Consider the following 18,656-nt stretch of genomic DNA (forward strand, 5'->3'; position numbering starts at 1 on the left):
ATGGTACGTATCGGAAAATATTATCGGAAATGGAAATATTACCAGAATCGGAAATATTGCCGGAAACGGAAATATTGTCAGAATCGGAAATATTACCGGAATCGGAAAATAATTCCGGAAACGGAAATATTAAATATTTGTTCGAAACGGAAATTAATTCCGGAATCGGAAATGTTAAATATTGTTCGTATCGGAAATGAATACCGGAATCGGAAATTTAATCGGAAGCGTATCGTACGAATAAGCATCGGACGAAGCCTGCCGGACGAGGGCCCAACACGAAGCCAGGCCATCGCCCAGCAAGCCAAGCGCGCCACACAAACAGCCACGCCAGGCCCAGCGCAAGGCCAGGCCCAGCAGGCCGTGGCAGCGCGCACAGCGCGCGCAGCGCGCGCGGGTGCTTGCGTGGGCTTGAGGCTCGCGCAGGCCTCGCTGCGTGGGCTGCTGCTCGCACGCACGCATGGGCGGCCCATCGTGGCTGCCGTGTGTGTGTGCGTAAGTGTTTGTGTTCGTGCACGTTTCCTAAAACGTGCAGAGTTCGGTTAATGATTAAATTCCTAATTCTATTTGATAAATTAATTAAATTAGAGTTCTTGTAGGATTCTAGGTTTAATTAATTTGTATCTGAATAGGATTCCAATTCCCTTTCCATAACCCTATAAATATGTGGCTTGGGTTCACAATTTAAACGAGTTTAAAAGTATTCAAAGTGAGTTTTTGAGAGAAAAATTCAGCCATACATCTTGCTCAAAAGTGCCGAAAATTCTAGTACCTTAAGGGCGATTCTAGTTGGTCAATCTTAAGGCGGATCCGGACGTGCTGTGGACTATCTACGGAGGGACGACACTTGGAGTCCTAAAGACTTGTTCTTGTTCGGTTCGGGCGCAGCTAGGGAGGGCACGCAACAAAGAGTATGCATCTAAATTATGCTATATGATTATGTGTAAATAATATGTAATCCTGGGTTAATGGTTGTTTCCGCATGATTTATGTAATATCATATGTATCATAACCTAACAGTGGTATCAGAGCCCCTTATTATTTTCATAATCTAATTTGCATGAACATGGTTAAATATTACAAATTTGCAAGAATTAAAAGGGGTGATTAATTTTCGTAATTGTTAATTAATTGCAAATTGCGTTTATTTAATTATACGTACGCAATTTTTCGGCAGTTTCTTCGTTACTCATCCAAATCGAGTGATTATTGTGTCAATTCCGCATGTAAAAGGCATTCTAAAATTTTGACAAAAATAGTATTTTTCTGCCGAACCCAGAATTCTCAAATTCGAAGCTTAACTATGACTTTTCGAAGGTTTTAGTTTTTCGAATGCAAAATTTCGTAAATTTAAGATGTTAAATTAAATGTTTGCGATTCTTGTTGATAAATCTTGAATTTTTTGATTGACCTACTGCATATGTTTAACAAGTTTGAATGCCTAGTCTTGTTAATTATGCAATCTAATTTGTAATTATGATTAATTTGTTGAAAATTAGAATAATTTAGAATTAATTTGATTTTCATAATTAATTGTAATTTAATTAGAAACCTATGATTAAAAACCACCATAAAAATTGTAAATTTATGATAAATTTTAAATTTTTATGACCTAGACGTGAATCCATGTAAATCGGAAATCAATTGGATAATAAATTTTCGATTTTTCGCCCTAAAATTATGAAATTAATAATATTTATTAATTTGTCATTAATTTTATAAATTTTAAATTTTTTATGCGATTCGTTCATATAACTTGCACGCACAAAGCAATGGACGCTTCGTGTTACCCTTAAGGGGTGTTGTATAATGCGGGCATGCGACGACGAGCAAGGGAGCTCGTCGCCCGTGCGGCACGAATGCAATGAGCAAGGGCGTAGTGCACGAGCACAAGGCAGCAGCCCTGCCTTGTGTCGTGGGCCACGAGCAATGGACGAATGGGCATGGGCGAAGGGCGAGCCAAGGCAGTCGCGTGTGGGCAGCAAGCGAGCTGCGCCACAACGCGCACTGCCTCGCGCAAGAGCGCGCAGCCTCGCGCGCAGCGAGCGCAAGCTCGCGTGCCACGAGCGCTGCGCCCAGCGTTGCTCGCGCGCACAGCGTGCAATGGCTCGCGCGCACAGCCAGCGATGGCTCGCGCGCACTGCGAGCGATGGCTCGCGTGCGACGAGCGCTGGCGCGCGCGCTGCAAGCACCACAGCGTGCGATGGCTTGCGATGGAGATGCAGCAGCTATGCGACGAGCGCATGGGCTGCGCGCACATGGCCAGCGATGGCTGTGTGCGAGCGGCCCATGGGCGTGCAATGCGTAGGGTGTTTGCGTTACGATTAGATCGTTTTGAATGTTTAATTTGAAAATTTCAGTTCACGTAATTTTAATTAATTTTAAAATTAATAATTTAAATTATTTTCTTGGATTTTAATTTTGAATATTGTAATTATAATAAATTTTATTTATTCTAATTATTTTACTAAAATTAAAATCATGAATTAATTTAAACACGACTGAAATTAAATTAAACTTTTTGGATTCAATTATAAATTTATATGAGCTTTAAATTTTAATTAAATTTGTATGTTTCCGGTTAGACTAGAAATACATTTTTATGTTTAAAATTAGTAAAGCATATAAATTTATTGGTTTGAGTGGGAGCGCTTTTAGTCATAAACTCTTGATTAGGTCTACAAATCCTTAAGGTTAAAACAACTTGATTAGAATTAATAAGGACTGAATAATTGGTAGATTATTGGTGCCCTTGATTAATTGCTGCAAATGTTTACGTGATGCATAATGTGTTTTACTAACCAGCTATGTGGGCCATTCATGATAATGAATGGGTGAATGGTATATATTGTATATGTACTGTTTTGCAGGTTATGAAGTGACTAGTATGGCCCAAATAGGATAGAAAATATGGTCTGCGTACCATTAATTTGAATGTAATTGGTCTGAAGTACCAAAGTTATTTTTCAATTCAAATATGGTCTGCGAACCATCAAATAGTTGTAATTAGTTATAGATTATCCTATTTGAAGAAAATGGTGCCTCCCACGGAGATTTTCAAGACGGACTTTGAAGTCAAAGCTTCAAGATGAAGTCGGGCCATACTAGATCACAAATATCTTATGCATATTTTAAGTTATTTATTGCTTTTAAATATGTCTTAAAATGCATGAGATCAAAAAGCTTGATTATGTTGCATGATTAAGGATTTTAGTTCACTTAAAATCTAACCAACATAGTAAGAGCCTTAAGTTCCAAACTTAAAAATTGAGTTAAAAGGTGCCATGCCAAAATATACACTTGCTTGGATATCCTTTACATCAATCTAGTAATAGTTTTTGCTCAGCGAGGTGTTACTTATTGGTCCTAAAGGGGCAAGGTACACAAATAATTGTGAGTACATGTTAGTTTTGGTGAAACTCAACGATATAAGTAAGGAGTCCTTTTATGTCGTGGCAAATTCGATAGGTTTACCTAATAAGTTCTTAGACGTACCTATCAACCAAGAATAGTTTCTAGACTATTAGCAAAAGGCTTTTGCTTACCTAAGATGTTCTAGGATTAAGTCGACAAACTGTGCTTAGTTCTTCAATGATTTTAGGATCTTGGAATCATTTTATTCACACCTGCCGGAACACATAACTTGAATAAAATGCTTAATAAACATTGAATTATGCATGTATGCTAGAATTTAAGTTTATTAAGAGAAACTGTGAATGGTTATTTATTTGTTTATTCTTTTCAATTGTAGTTTTTAATATGGCAAACAACAATTCATTCAACATTCGATCAATTCTCGAAAAGGAGAAGTTGAACGGGAAAAACTTCCTTGACTGGCAAAGGAACTTGCAAATAGTTCTTATGCAGGAAGAAAAGGAGTATGTCCTAGATGAGGCGATGCCCGAAGCTGCAGGCGACGGGGTCACTCAGGCAGCCCTCAATCGTTGGATTGATGCCAACAAGGATGTGAAATGTCTAATGCTTGCCACCATGAGTGCGGATCTGCAGAAAACGTTCATCAACTCAGATGCTTTCACAATCATCAGTGAGTTGAAGAACATGTTCCAAGATCTGGCTCGAGTCGAAAGATTCGAGACTCATAGGCAAATTCTTGAGACCAAACTTAAGAAAGGCGAGCCCGTAAGTCCACATGTTCTCAAAATGATTGGACTCATTGAGAATATGAGTCGGCTGGATCAGCAATTTTCTCAGGAAATGGCTATAGACACCATCCTCCATTCTCTTCATAGCGGGTATGATCAGTTCAAACTGAACTACAGTATGAATAGTCTGGACAAAACGCTCACTGAGCTTCACGGTATGCTGAAGACCGCTGAAAAGACGCTCAAAAGTGATAAGCAGGATGTGCTTATGGTGCGTGGGGGCAAGTTCAAGAAATCTGGAAAGAAGAGGAATGCTAAGAAAGGTGGCAACAAGGCCAGCCCAACTAAGCAAACTGGCGCCAAATCTGCAAAGAGGAAGGTCAGTCAACCCACTTCTGAATCCGAATGCTTCTACTGCAAGAAGAAGGGGCATTGGAAGAGAGATTGCTTGAAGCTAAAGGAAGATCAGAAGAACGGAACAGTCGTTCCATCTTCAGGTATTTTCGTTATAGACTGTATACTTGCTAATTCAACTTCTTGGGTATTAGATACAGGTTGTGGCTCACACTTATGTTCCAATCCACAGGGACTAAGAAGAAGTAGAAAGTTAAGCAAGGGTGAAGTCGACATACGAGTGGGAAATGGAGCACGGATTGCTGCATTAGCCGTAGGAACTTACTATTTGTCGTTGCCCTCCGGGCTAGTTTTGGAACTGGAAGAATGTTTCCATGTTCCAAGTCTTACTAAAAACATCATTTCTGTTTCTTGCTTAGATGCTAAGGGATTTTCCTTTTTAATAAAAGACAATAGTTGTTCGTTTTATTTTAAAGAGATGTTTTATGGATCTGCTAGATTAGTCAATGGACTTTATTTATTAGATCACGACAAACAAGTATATAACATAAATACCAAAAAGGCCAAAAAGGATGATTCAGATCTCACCTATCTGTGGCATTGTCGATTAGGCCATATAAACTTGAAACGCTTAGAAAGACTTCAAAAGGAAGGAATTCTAGAACCATTTGACTTAGAGGATTATGGTAAATGCGAATCATGTTTACTTGGCAAAATGACAAAGCAACCTTTCTCTAAAGTTGGAGAAAGAGCAAATGAACTATTGGGTTTAATCCATACAGATGTATGTGGACCAATGAGTACAAATGCTAGAGGTGGTTTCAGCTACTTTATCACTTTCACTGATGACTTCAGTAGGTATGGTTATGTCTACCTAATGAAGCATAAGTCTGAATCCTTTGACAAATTCAAGGAATTTCAGAGTGAAGTAGAGAATCAATTAGGCAAGAAGATTAAGGCACTGCGGTCTGATAGAGGCGGTGAATATCTGAGCTATGAATTTGATGACCATCTGAAAGAATGTGGAATTCTATCAGAGTTGACTCCTCCTGGAACACCACAATGGAACGGTGTCTCGGAACGGAGGAACAGAACCTTGCTAGACATGGTCAGGTCAATGATGGGTCAGGCCGAACTTCCATTAGAATTTTGGGGACATGCACTAAATACAGCTGCACTCACTATAAATAGAGCTCCGTCTAAAGCTGTCGAAAAGACTCCATACATATTATGGTTTGGAAAGCCTCCAAATGTGTCTTTTCTTAAGATTTGGGGATGTGAAGTATATGTCAAACGATTAATTTCAGACAAACTTCATCCAAAATCTGACAAATGTATCCTTGTGGGCTATCCAAAGGAAACAAAGGGGTATTACTTCTACAATACATCTGAGAACAAAGTGTTTGTTGCTCGAGATGGTGTCTTTTTGGAGAAAGATCACATTTCCAAAATGACAAGTGGGAGAAAAATAGACCTCGAAGAAATTCGAGTCGAACAACAAACTCTAGAGAATGCTCAAGATGACATTCAGGATGAAACTCAGAGATCTTTAGAAGAATCTGGTGAGAATCATGGTCAATCTAGAAATGTTACCCCGCGTAGATCGCAAAGATATAGATCTCAACCGGAAAGGTACTTAGGTATTTTGACGAACGAGAGCTATGACGTTCTATTACTTGAAAGTGATGAACCTGCGACTTACAAACAAGCTATGACGAGCCCTAGCTCCAAGCAATGGCAAGAAGCCATGCAATCTGAATTAGACTCCATGTCTGAAAACCAAGTATGGGATTTGGTCGATTTGCCAGATGGCTATCAAGCCATTGGAAGCAAATGGGTTTTCAAACTGAAAAAGGACAAGGATGGGAAACTTGAAGTTTTCAAAGCTAGATTGGTTGCAAAAGGTTACAGGCAAGTCCACGGTGTGGATTACGATGAAACCTTTTCACGAGTTGCAATGCTAAAGTCTATTCGAATAATGTTAGCAATCGCTGCATATTACGATTACGAAATATGGCAGATGGATGTCAAAACTGCTTTCTTAAACGGCGTTTTAACAGAAACTGTGTTTATGACACAGCCTGAAGGTTTTGAGGATCCAAAGAATGCTAAGAAGGTATGCAAGCTAAAGAAGTCAATCTACGGATTGAAGCAGGCATCCAGGAGCTGGAATATACGTTTTGATGAAGCAGTCAGTGACTTTGGTTTCATCAAGAACGCAGACGAATCTTGTGTATACAAGAAGGTCAGTGGGAGCAAAATTGCTTTCCTAGTATTATATGTCGACGACATATTGCTTATCGGAAATGACATTCCTATGTTGAACTCTGTCAAGATTTGGCTTGGGAAATGTTTTTCGATGAAGGATCTAGGAGAAGCACAGTACATATTGGGCATCAAGATTTACAGAGATATATCTAAAAAGATGATTGGACTTAGTCAAAGCACTTATATCAATAAGGTGCTTGATAGGTTCAAGATGGCGGACTCCAAGCGAGGCTACCTACCCATGTCTCATGGAATGACTCTAAGCAAGACTCAGTGCCCAAAAACACTTGATGAGCGTAGACGAATGAATGGGATTCCATATGCATCATTAATTGGTTCAATAATGTATGCTATGATATGTACACGCCCGGATGTTGCGTACGCACTCAGTGCTACGAGCATATACCAGTCAGACCCAGGAGAGGCGCATTGGACTGCTGCCAAGAACATTCTGAAGTACCTGAAAAGGCATAAAGATGACTTCCTGGTCTATGGTGGAGATGATGAATTAATTGTTAAAGGCTATACGGACGCAAGTTTCCAAACCGACAAAGTTGATTTAAGATCACAGTCTGGGTTTGTCTTCTGCCTCAACAGAGGAGCAGTAAGCTGGAAAAGTGCTAAGCAAAGCACCATTGCGGATTCTACAACTGAAGCGGAGTACATTGCTGCACATGAAGCAGCAAAGGAAGCTATATGGCTAAGGAAGTTCATAGGTGAACTTGGTGTAGTCCCCTCCATTAAAGGACCAATAGCCCTGTATTGTGATAATAACGGAGCTATTGCACAGGCAAAAGAGCCTAGACACCACCAGAGAGTCAAGCATGTACTTCGTAGATTTCACCTTCTACGAGAGTTCGTTGAAAGAAAAGAAGTCGAGATAAGCAAAATTGGAACTGATGACAACATATCAGATCCATTAACTAAACCTCTGCCGCAGGCGAAGCACAACTCGCACACTGCAGCTATGGGAATCAAGCATATTGGAGAATGGCTTTGATGTCTCTGTTTAATGTTTTAAAGTTTTAGAGTTTAAATCTTTGTAAAACATTATTGGTTAATCATTCACAATAAATGAAAAGAATTCATTTTTCCATTTAATTTGTGGTTTATTAAATGATGAGTCCCTTCAATTTGACAATATATTCAAGATAGACTGTCAGGACCAGTCCTGTGACTAAGAAATGTCTATCAAGTGAACTTGAATGTCAAAGGTTGAAAATGGTCCCTAGTCGGAGTTTTCTATAAAATTGGACGCATAGAAAACGTTAGACGATTAGAATGCAAGATGACTAGTAGTTCTGTTTCTTGAACTATGTGGACATGGCAATGTCATAATCATTTGCATAGATACTTACTTTGGGAAGACTAGTATCGGACAAGACCTATGAAACTTTACTGTAAGAGATGAAAATCTGTCATAAGTAAATTTCATTAAATTATTAGACACTAAATCCTCAATACCTGAGTGATTTGAGATTACTTGTTTGAGAACTGGTTGCTTTGACGTTGACCAACCGTCGCACCGTAAAAGGAGGCTATAAAGGCAACGCTCAGGTAATCACCTATCAAACGAAGTCTAATCTCAAGATCGCAAGATTGGGATTGTCCTCCCATAAATCGGGATGAGATGCTTAAAAGTTGTACAAGGCCACTCGGAGAGCTAGAAACTGTGAAATGCATGGCCGTGCTCGGATGAATCATAGGCTATGATTATCTGTTTATTTGATCAGTTGAACTCTGAAACCGAGGAACACCTCTGGACATAATAAGGATGACAACTCTTACCTTATGTTCAAGAGCAAGCATCGAGCGACAAAGGAATTAGGAAATGCACACTTGTCCCTAAGGACAAGTGGGAGACTGAAGGAAATAATGCCCTTGGTCCAAGTATGCATTCTATGTTAAGTCTAATAAATGCGGTTCAGTATTAATTAACAAGTTAATAATTCAGTGAGATCAAGTGAGCTGAATGCCTAGCTAGAGGCCGCTTTAGTTCAAGTGGAATTAATGATATTAATCCACAGCTTACTCTTGACTGAACCCGTAGGGTCACACAAATAGTACGTAAACGGATCAAGTATTTAATGACATTAAATACTCTATCTATGGATATTCGGAATCGACGGATCTTGGTTTCAGTGGGAGCTGAGATCGTCACAAGCAAGAAATGAATACTCCGGAAACGATGATATTACCGGAAACGGAAATATGGATCGTATCGGAAATATAAATATTATCCAAGTCGTAGATGTTGCCGGAAACGGAAACATGGTACGTATCGGAAAATATTATCGGAAATGGAAATATTACCAGAATCGGAAATATTGCCGGAAACGGAAATATTGTCAGAATCGGAAATATTACCGGAATCGGAAAATAATTCCGGAAACGGAAATATTAAATATTTGTTCGAAACGGAAATTAATTCCGGAATCGGAAATGTTAAATATTGTTCGTATCGGAAATGAATTCCGGAATCGGAAATTTAATCGGAAGCGTATCGTACGAATAAGCATCGGACGAGGCCTGCCGGACGAGGGCCCAGCACGAAGCCAGGCCATCGCCCAGCAAGCCAAGCGCGCCACACAAACAGCCACGCCAGGCCCAGCGCAAGGCCAGGCCCAGCAGGCCGTGGCAGCGCGCACAGCGCGCGCAGCGCGCGCGGGTGCATGGTGGGCTTGAGGCTCGCGCAGGCCTCGCTGCGTGGGCTGCTGCTCGCACGCACGCATGGGCGGCCCATCGTGGCTGCCGTGTGTGTGTGCGTAAGTGTTTGTGTTCGTGCACGTTTCCTAAAACGTGCAGAGTTTGGTTAATGATTAAATTCCTAATTCTATTTGATAAATTAATTAAATTAGAGTTCTTGTAGGATTCTAGGTTTAATTAATTTGTATCTGAATAGGATTCCAATTCCCTTTCCATAACCCTATAAATATGTGGCTTGGGTTCACAATTTAAAACGAGTTTAAAAGTATTCAAAGTGAGTTTTTGAGAGAAAAATTCAGCCACACATCTTGCTCAAAAGTGCCGAAAATTCTAGTACCTTAAGGGCGATTCTAGTTGGTCAATCTTAAGGCGGATCCGGACGTGCTGTGGACTATCTACGGAGGGACGACACTTGGAGTCCTAAAGACTTGTTCTTGTTCGGTTCGGGCGCAGCTAGGGAGGGCACGCAACAAAGAGTATGCATCTAAATTATGCTATATGATTATGTGTAAATAATATGTAATCTTGGGTTAATGGTTGTTTCCGCATGATTTATGTAATATCATATGTATCATAACCTAACACTTAGTTGACTAGGAAGGTTAGTTTTATAGTTTGGTTGTAGTGTTAGGATGTGTGTGATTGTTGGTTTGTTTTGTTGAGCTAGGTTGTGTTGATCTCCTGTGCAGAAGAATGGTCTGAGGTAGTGGTCTGTCTCGTTGATTGTTGTTGTAGCTGCTAGGATGTGTTTGATTGCTGCTCACCTTCTTTAATGTGGACAGGAAGTATCCCAAGCCTAATGCATGACAATTGGGAAGAGCTAGGTCTGTCTCGTCACCAAGTCTTAAGGACGGTCAAGCGGTTCGTTAATGACACAAATCATGAGTTATCGGATGATCAGAAATTATATCAGATCATATTATGTATTGACGAGTAACTTTTAAGTATTTTAGGTATATTAGATTGGATCCTATTATGTTTTATTGGATGTCATATTTGAAATTTTGTGTACTACGGAGTATATATTTTGTATTTTACAGTACAAGCGTAGATATATACATTCTAGTCTAACAATTATATTCGACTTTATATATTTTTTTATTTTACAGTACAATCGTAAACATACACAATACAGTCTAATAATTATATTCAACTTTATATAATATCTCTTTTACAGTACAATTGTAGACATATACTAGGTACAGTACAGTCTAACACCTATAAATAACTTCTATTTTTTTGAACATTTTTAAATGCTTTATAATATTATGTTTACTAACTAACACTACTTGTATTCATTTAGTATTAATTAATTATATCTGCCATGCGTGCCAAGCTTTGGAAGAACTTTATTCATTTAGTATTAATTAATTATACCCGCCATAGGCACCAAGCCACCAACGACTACCTGAAAGTAAATTTTACTAACCGCTTGGTTTTGTTATTTAGTATTATCTTACTTTGACTACTGTACTATCTGACAACTGACTTTCCTTACAATAAAAGATTTTCATTTATTGACAACCAACTAAAGGATTTTCACATATTCCGAGTCATTTATTTAATTTGAATTCAATAAAAAACAAAATAAACATTTTAACCAGCCGCTAATATGATGTTATAATCACCATTCTCATCTAATATATTATAACAAAAGTGATGTATTATGAGGAGGTTATACATACCCAGTGTGAGTACCGAGCTTCATTGAGATTTTGTTCATTATGTGCCATAGGTTTGATAACACGAGATAACAGGCTTGAGTTTATCTCTCGGACTCACTCCCAATCTTCAGACTCTGACACATCCGATTTCCATTATCTTTTTCATTATTTAGACAATTATTATTCTGTAAAAGATGCAAATAATACATATAATGTTCATTTTTCAAGATTAGGAGTAAATACAAAGTACTAAAATGCATCAAATTGTACACTAAAATATGGTATTCACTTTTCAAGTATTAAATATACACAAGAGATGTAGGGAAAAAAAACTACGCTTTACTCGGTAAAGGATTAATGTTCAATAAAAAGTACTAAAAATAGTAAATCATGTTCTGTAAAATTATATGTTAGAGATGTACTACCTCCGTTTCTGAAAGTTCTTTACGCTTGGGAAAATGTGTCTAAAGTAGAAAAACTTTGACCGTAAATTCTCACTATTATATACATTAAAACGTTACATGTAAGATCTTGTTAGATTGGTATCGATATGTATTTTCAGAATATCAATTTTTTATAATTTTTTCACATACGATATTGAATATATTAGAAGTTAAATATTGCATTGGAGTTCGTGCAAATAGTAACTGTAAAGATTTTTTTAAAACGGAGGTAGTAGTACGTTTTAGAGTTATATATTGGATGAAAACAAAGATCAAGATATGCAAGATTGAAGGTCAAAATTAATACTCCCTCCATTCCTTTATGTTGTTCCCATAAAGAATGTTGGGGGGTTTTTAAGAAAACTGAATCTTTGTTTGTATTGGGATAAGAGTAATGATTGGGTGTAAGAATAATGATTGTGTGTAAGAGATTATATATTTAAAATAAAGTAAGGAGAGAGAAAATATTAAATAAATAAGATAAATGAGAGATATTTCATTAACAAAATAATCAGATTAAAATCGAACCAGAAAAAGAACAAAATTAGAACAACTCTAAATCGAACCACTAAATTGAACCAGAAAATTCGATTTAAAATATAACCAAAAAATAAGAAAATCCAACAAAAACCCAGAAATTTAGACTTCAATCAACTCACAAATTCGTGAACAAATTCGAGCACAATTCAACCCATAAATACGAACATATTCAACCCAGAAAATCAGGAAAATTCAACCCAAATCGAACAAATTAAACCCAGAAAATCGAACAACAAATTCAACCCAGAAAATTGTACAAATTCAACCCAAATTCAACAAAAATCGAGCAAAATTCAACCTAGAAATACGAACAAATTCAACCAAAATTAAACCCAGAAATTCGAGAAAGTTCAACCAAAATCAACCCAAAATTTAGACAAGAAAATCGAGATAATTCAACCCAAATTTTGACCAAAATAAACCCCAAAAAATCGACCAAAATCAAACCAAAATTTGAGAACATTCAACCAGAAATTCGACCAAAAATTTCGACAAAAAGTTCGTCCAAAACCAACCAAAAATTCGACAAAAATTAACCCATAAAACTCGACCAAAATCAACCAAAAAAACAATCCAGAAATTCGTCATAAGTTCGCAAAAAAAAACCCTTAAAATTTGAAACGTGAATACAAAAATAAATAAATACCCAATTGATCTCAATTTCACGATTTTGAGGATTTAGAGGTCAAATTCGACCATGAAAACTCTAGATCTAGGGTTTTCATGGTCGAATTTCACCATCTAAAACCATAATACGTATTCTACAGCTTTTTCGGGTGGTGGTGGCGGTGGCGGAGTTGCGGTGGTGGTGGCGGCAATATTGAACGAGGAGAGAGAAAAGTGAGAGAGGAAGGAGGAGAGAGAGAAAAGTGAGAGGAGGAAGATGAAAATGAAGAACATCCGATGTTCTTGAGGGTATGAGAAAGAGAAACAGAGAAAGGAAGGAGGAGAGAGAGAAAAGTGAGAGGAGGAAGATGAAAATGAAGAATATCCGATGTTCTTGAGGGTATGAGATAAGAGAAACAGAGAAAGGAAGGAGGAGAGAGAGAAAAGTGAAAGGAGGTTGAAGAGAGAGGGAGAAATCAGAAATGTGAGGAGGGGGGTTGAAGTGAAAGTGACGGGTAGTGGGGTGGGGTTATGAGGATGGCAAATTAATTAAATAAGGGTGGTGGGGAAAAAGAGGGTGGAAAAAGGGTAGAATCTTAGGGTTTTTTGGTAAATAGTGGGAAATCTTAGGGTAAATTGGTAAAAAAACTATGGCCAAAAATAGTAAAGATTCAGTAGGGGAACAACAAAAAGAAATGCCAAAAAAGGAAATGGGAACAACAAAAAGGAATGGAGGGAGTACTAAGCATCTTATTTTTTAAGGGAAAATCAATATTTGATTTGGTTTTATAGGTAAATAGCCCAACCTTATAATTTAAAGAATTATAATTAATGAAAATTTGAATTTTAAGGATTTAGAAATTGTAACTAAAATAGTTTTAAAATATCATATATTTTGTCAATTTTTAACGAGTTTGTAACTAGTTATACTTAAAGATAAGCACACTTAGAAACCAACTTAAATGAGTTGTTCACGAGTAATAACGAGGCGAACATGAAGTTGTTTGAGCTAGACTCGTTTAATCAACGCTTAGAAACCAACTTAAACGAGTTGTTCAAACAACTTCATCGAGAAGCTAACCGCACGACATATTGTGATGTTTCTGTAGGTCATCATATTCCAACACACCAATATAATGATCCTTATATAGATAATAAATTTTCTTATTTCATTTCTTTAGATAAGTTAGGCTACAGTCTTGAGGGAAAACTATCTTGATTTTTGTGTACTTTTCCTTTACAAAAATAAAATAAAATCCACTCCAAACAAAAGCACTAAATTACTACGAGACTGAATCATTTCATCTAGACCTGATCAAATTGCTGGCCGGATCGGGCCAAGATTCGGGCCAAAAATTTGTGCCCAAACCCGCTATTTTCGGGCCTAAACTACCGGGCTTTTCGGGCCGGGCCAAATTTATAACTAAAAAGTGTATTTTTATGCTTCCCAAACCCGCCCAAAAAAATAAAATTTTCCGGTCGGGCCCGAAAACCGGGCCGGAAAAGTCTGCCCAAACCCTCAAAAATTTCGGGCGGGCCGGGCCGGACTTGTCTTGATCAGGTCTAATTTCAACTCACTCCACTATTGATATTATATCTGTTTATTTGTATATTATAGATAGTATACCATAAATAACATACACATTTATCGTTCAGATTGTAACATATATTGTTCAGATTGTACCATATATTGTACAGATTGTACCAGATACATTGTACCACAAATAACAAACATTTCTTGTTCAGATTGTACCATACAGTAGAACTATATCATTAACACAATATATCAATCTCCTGTTGTTCCCGTAGCTCCGATTCCCCGGCTTTTCTAATCTCCTACATATCCCATGTCGTTAGCCTTGGGAACACACCCCACTGCACGTACTGGTCTTTTATTTAGTAGATCGAGATAAAATGTCTGCATAAAAAGACAAAACACACATAAGCTCATTATCAATAACTAAATCAGATTACACTTATATAAAGAACACAACTGAACTCAAGATTGTTGGCACGTTCATCTCCCTAATCCATTGGCCCATCCAAATGTATAGAAGTCCTAGAACGCTTTAACCATTTCCATGAAGAAATCATAAACAAACTTGCACCAGTCATATTCTCGAACCTGCATACCAAGTGTGCACGCATATATCAGCCCCGCACCTTGGACGCGCTACAGTGTGCCTCATTGAAGTTATATTTAACGGTTATTTCATGAAATGCCCCCGAGTTTTGCTGTAATTCACCAAACACCCATCAAGTTTCAACAATTCATAAAATACCCCTCACAACCCTTACAAATGCCCACCATACCCTTACTGTTAACAGACGTTAACTCTCCATTAGAGGGAGTTTACCATTTTGCCCTTATTTTCCTTTTGGGCTCCATAACCCTTCCCTACCCCTGGTTACCCATTCCAAAAAAATCGCGACCACAGCTTTTCTTCTCTCTCTCCCCTGTTCTTCCTCCTTCTTCCACCATTTTCTGGGTTTTTATATGGGCTCTCTCTCCCTACTTTCTCCTCCTCAACCAGTTTAGGCAGCTAGCCTCCACCACCACCACAACCACCGCCACCGCCTCCACCAACATCTCCGCCGCAACTCCTCCTTCCTCCTCCTCCTTACCTTTTTCAACCCACTTTGAAAAACCATTTCGTTCGTTCTCCTCTTTTCTATATCTCCTCTGTTTAATCGAGGGAGACGAGTTCAACGGGAACTGGAGCTCCGGTGCACTGAGAAACAAAGCAAGGTATTTTTTTTATGGGTCTCTTGTTCTTTATAGTTTTGAACTGGGTTTTGTAATTTTTCCCATTGTTATTTAGCTCAAAGCACTAATTGGGTAGCTTGGATTTAACCTAGAAAGATGAGTGAGTTTATTGTATGATTTCAAATTATATAATTTGATTTTGGATCTTTTTTGAGCTGACTGTATGAGAATCTTGCGATAATTCAATTCAATTAAATTGCGGGTTCGTCAGAAGCGGGGGTGTTCTTTTTTTTATAGATTTGCTCATGTTTTTAATCCAGCCTCAAATTCTGGGTTATTTATTTTTAATTTTAGTGATATGAACTTATTTTTATGTGTATTACTGCCTACATCTGTGCCAAGAAAATTTATTGTTGATTAAATTTTAGCAGTTTGGAAAAAAGTTTTGGAATTGGAAATGAAATTGATTTGGTCTATTCAAAATTGGAAGGACCGTTGTTTTCATCAATGGAGCTGAACAGTGGTGAAGGATCCATTTGGTCGATTCAATGTGGCGTATACGTTGATTTGGTGGATTTGGTAGTTGATCTTTACTGATACATATAGTGGGAGACTTGGGTTGGGGTAATGACATAATTTTGTGGTACAGTTATTATCTCAACGTATATCTTCCGAAGCGCATCAGCATGATAATTCAGTCAGGATGTAAAGTGCTCGATAGTGATGATGATGAGGTTGAAGGAGCTCAAAGTGCCAAGAATTCTCTGAAAAGATCTCGACCCGATAGTGAAGATAGTACAAAACTTGCCAAGTCTCACTACTTGATGGGGAGAAGATGATGCACCAGAACTTATAAACCTGAACTAGTATTTTCAGGTTCCTTTTAAGTTCAGAGGATTCCCATTTGTTTCTGTTGCCTGTAACTGATGCACATTACAGTGCCAAAAATCGTTACTAGGAAGAGCAAAATTTAGGTCTGAATTTTGTGGTTATACGCCTTGAAGGTGATTTTCTTGCAGCCAGCTTGACTGAATGTTATGACTGTTGAGAATCTGTGTATCTAGGAAAATCTTATTGATGCGCAAATTTTGTCACACTATTCTTTCAGCTCATATAGTGCTTAAATGAGAGGGGTAATTGAAGCTTTTCATGTGTCAAATATGAAGCATAGAAAAACTATAGCCTACCGGAACCTACGGCTACTTTTCATATATAAAAACTAGTCATTGGAAGACCAAAACTAGCTAAATTTAATGTTAGGGCATTTGGTGAAATAAGTTTGAGATTAGGGGCATTTGGTGCATTAAATTTAGAAATAGGGGTATTTGGTGAATTAGAAACTTAACTAACGGCGGACTAACGGCACGTTAGTAGTAAGGGTATGGTGGGAATTTGTACGGATTGTGAGGGGTATTTTATGAATTGTTGAAACTTGATGGGCGTTTGATGAATTACAGCAAAACTCGGGGGCATTTCATGAAATTTCCGTATATTTAACTATTTTCAGACAATTTAAAGAGGTAATATTGCTTTACTAAGTCTCAATTTCCGAAATTTACAGATGAATATCCATAGATTTACAAAATCTAAATCTTTCTCGGAGAATCAAATTTATTCAACCATTAAATCATCATTATTCAACAATACATTCATCATTATAGAGACCCCTCAAATATATTTATACATTACTTATATATAAATTAAATCGGAAACACTAAAAAAATCTTCAGAAAAACAAAAATTGGGTCCCATTACTATATTCATCAGATTCTCATCCGTTTCCCAATTAATTCAACGCAGCTTTACACAATAAACAAAATACTCCCTCCGTCTCTTTTTGTTTTTTACGTTTTCTTTTTTGGGTATTTCAAAATGTTTTTTACATTTCCTTTTATATTATAACATAAATAACTTAGTATTCTATCAAAATTTGTGTCCAATCATTATTTTAACCAATCAAATTCATTGGGTCATTTAATCTCTCACACTTTTCCATTGGGACATTAAATTTTTCTCATTTCCCAATATCAGATTTTTGATAAAAGTGAAAACATTATAAATAAACGTAATTTATCTCGTTTAAATAAAAAAATTGAGGGATTTCAATGCAAATTAATTATTCGTTAAAACGCGTGAAAAATACCAAACGTAAAAAACAAAAAGAGACGGAGGGAGTATAAAATACAGATAAAAAACCACCACCCCACAGACATCACAACACCAAACACCATCCAAAAAACATAAACATCTACTTCTCCAGAAAAAATTTACCTCTTCACAGTCCAGATCTGCCATTTATAGCATGCACTGATCTTCAAAATCAGCTCCTACGCGGAGAGAATAACAAAAGCGGCGGCAACTACAGATTGGATTCAAGGTTAGGTTTTTACTACAGTGAAATTGTGAAAATATAATTGAACAATGACAAAGAATATTTTAAGTCAATTATCCAATTGAATTTTGAAAAGGAAACACTACACTTTTGAAATACATTCAAATTGGACGGTGCAATAATGTCTGACAAACGACTAATGAACAGTGACAAAACGGCCATCATTTCCATCAGTTACCGTCTACAAACGGATGTCAAACCACCCTTTTCTATTCTCCTTTTTTTTATAAATGCTTTTCCTGCTTTCTCCTTTTTTGTCCCATTTCTTTCCATTTATAACCCCCAATTAACGCACCTGGTTAATCGGCCCGATTAACTGGGGGGGCCTCCGGATTAGAGCCTGACATTGAGTTCCCAAAAAAAAATTAGAATGGAAAACCGCTTCTATTTTATTCAGAGCGGTGCTACTCGTTCATCTTCTTCTTCCTAAACCCTTGATCCAAGAGCTTGCTATTTTTCTTTTTCCACAATTCTCTTTCAATTCTTCTCCCTAATTCACTCAAATGGCCTGAGAATTTCAGTTGGTTTGTCTACCGAAATATGAAGAGAAAAGGATTGAAGCTAGTTTGATTGGGTTTGTCTACCGTAAGCTGAAGAGAAAAGGATTTTGGTTCGTTTTCAAGTGGATTTCTGTCGTCTCTCACAAGGTACAGGCGATTATTAGTGCAAGTTCTCTCATATTTCGTAATTACTTTCGATTTTGTGCGTTAAATTCGAATTTATGCTTTATTTTGTCGAATCCATGCTTTATTTTGTCGAATTTATGCTTAAAATTGTCGAATTCATGCTTTAAATTGTCGAATTTATGTTTTATATTTCGAATTTGTGCTATAATTTAGGGTTGATTTTATGCTTTATATTGCTGAAATATAG

At 37.4% G+C, this 18,656-nt stretch overlaps 1 long non-coding RNA gene across 1 annotated transcript; it reads right to left on the minus strand.

Moving 5' to 3' along the window:
* Positions 1-14,335: 14,335 nt before the first annotated feature.
* LOC130459356 (uncharacterized) lies at positions 14,336-18,101 on the minus strand. Its single transcript, XR_008918712.1, has 2 exons — positions 17,663-18,101; positions 14,336-14,602 (listed from the first exon to the last, which is right to left on the minus strand). It is a non-coding gene; the product is annotated as an uncharacterized lncRNA (long non-coding RNA).
* Between the last annotated feature and the right edge of the window lie 555 nt (positions 18,102-18,656).

The sequence above is a fragment of the Spinacia oleracea genome, chromosome 4 (genome assembly GCF_020520425.1).
Source record: "Spinacia oleracea cultivar Varoflay chromosome 4, BTI_SOV_V1, whole genome shotgun sequence".
NCBI lineage: Eukaryota > Viridiplantae > Streptophyta > Magnoliopsida > Caryophyllales > Amaranthaceae > Spinacia > Spinacia oleracea.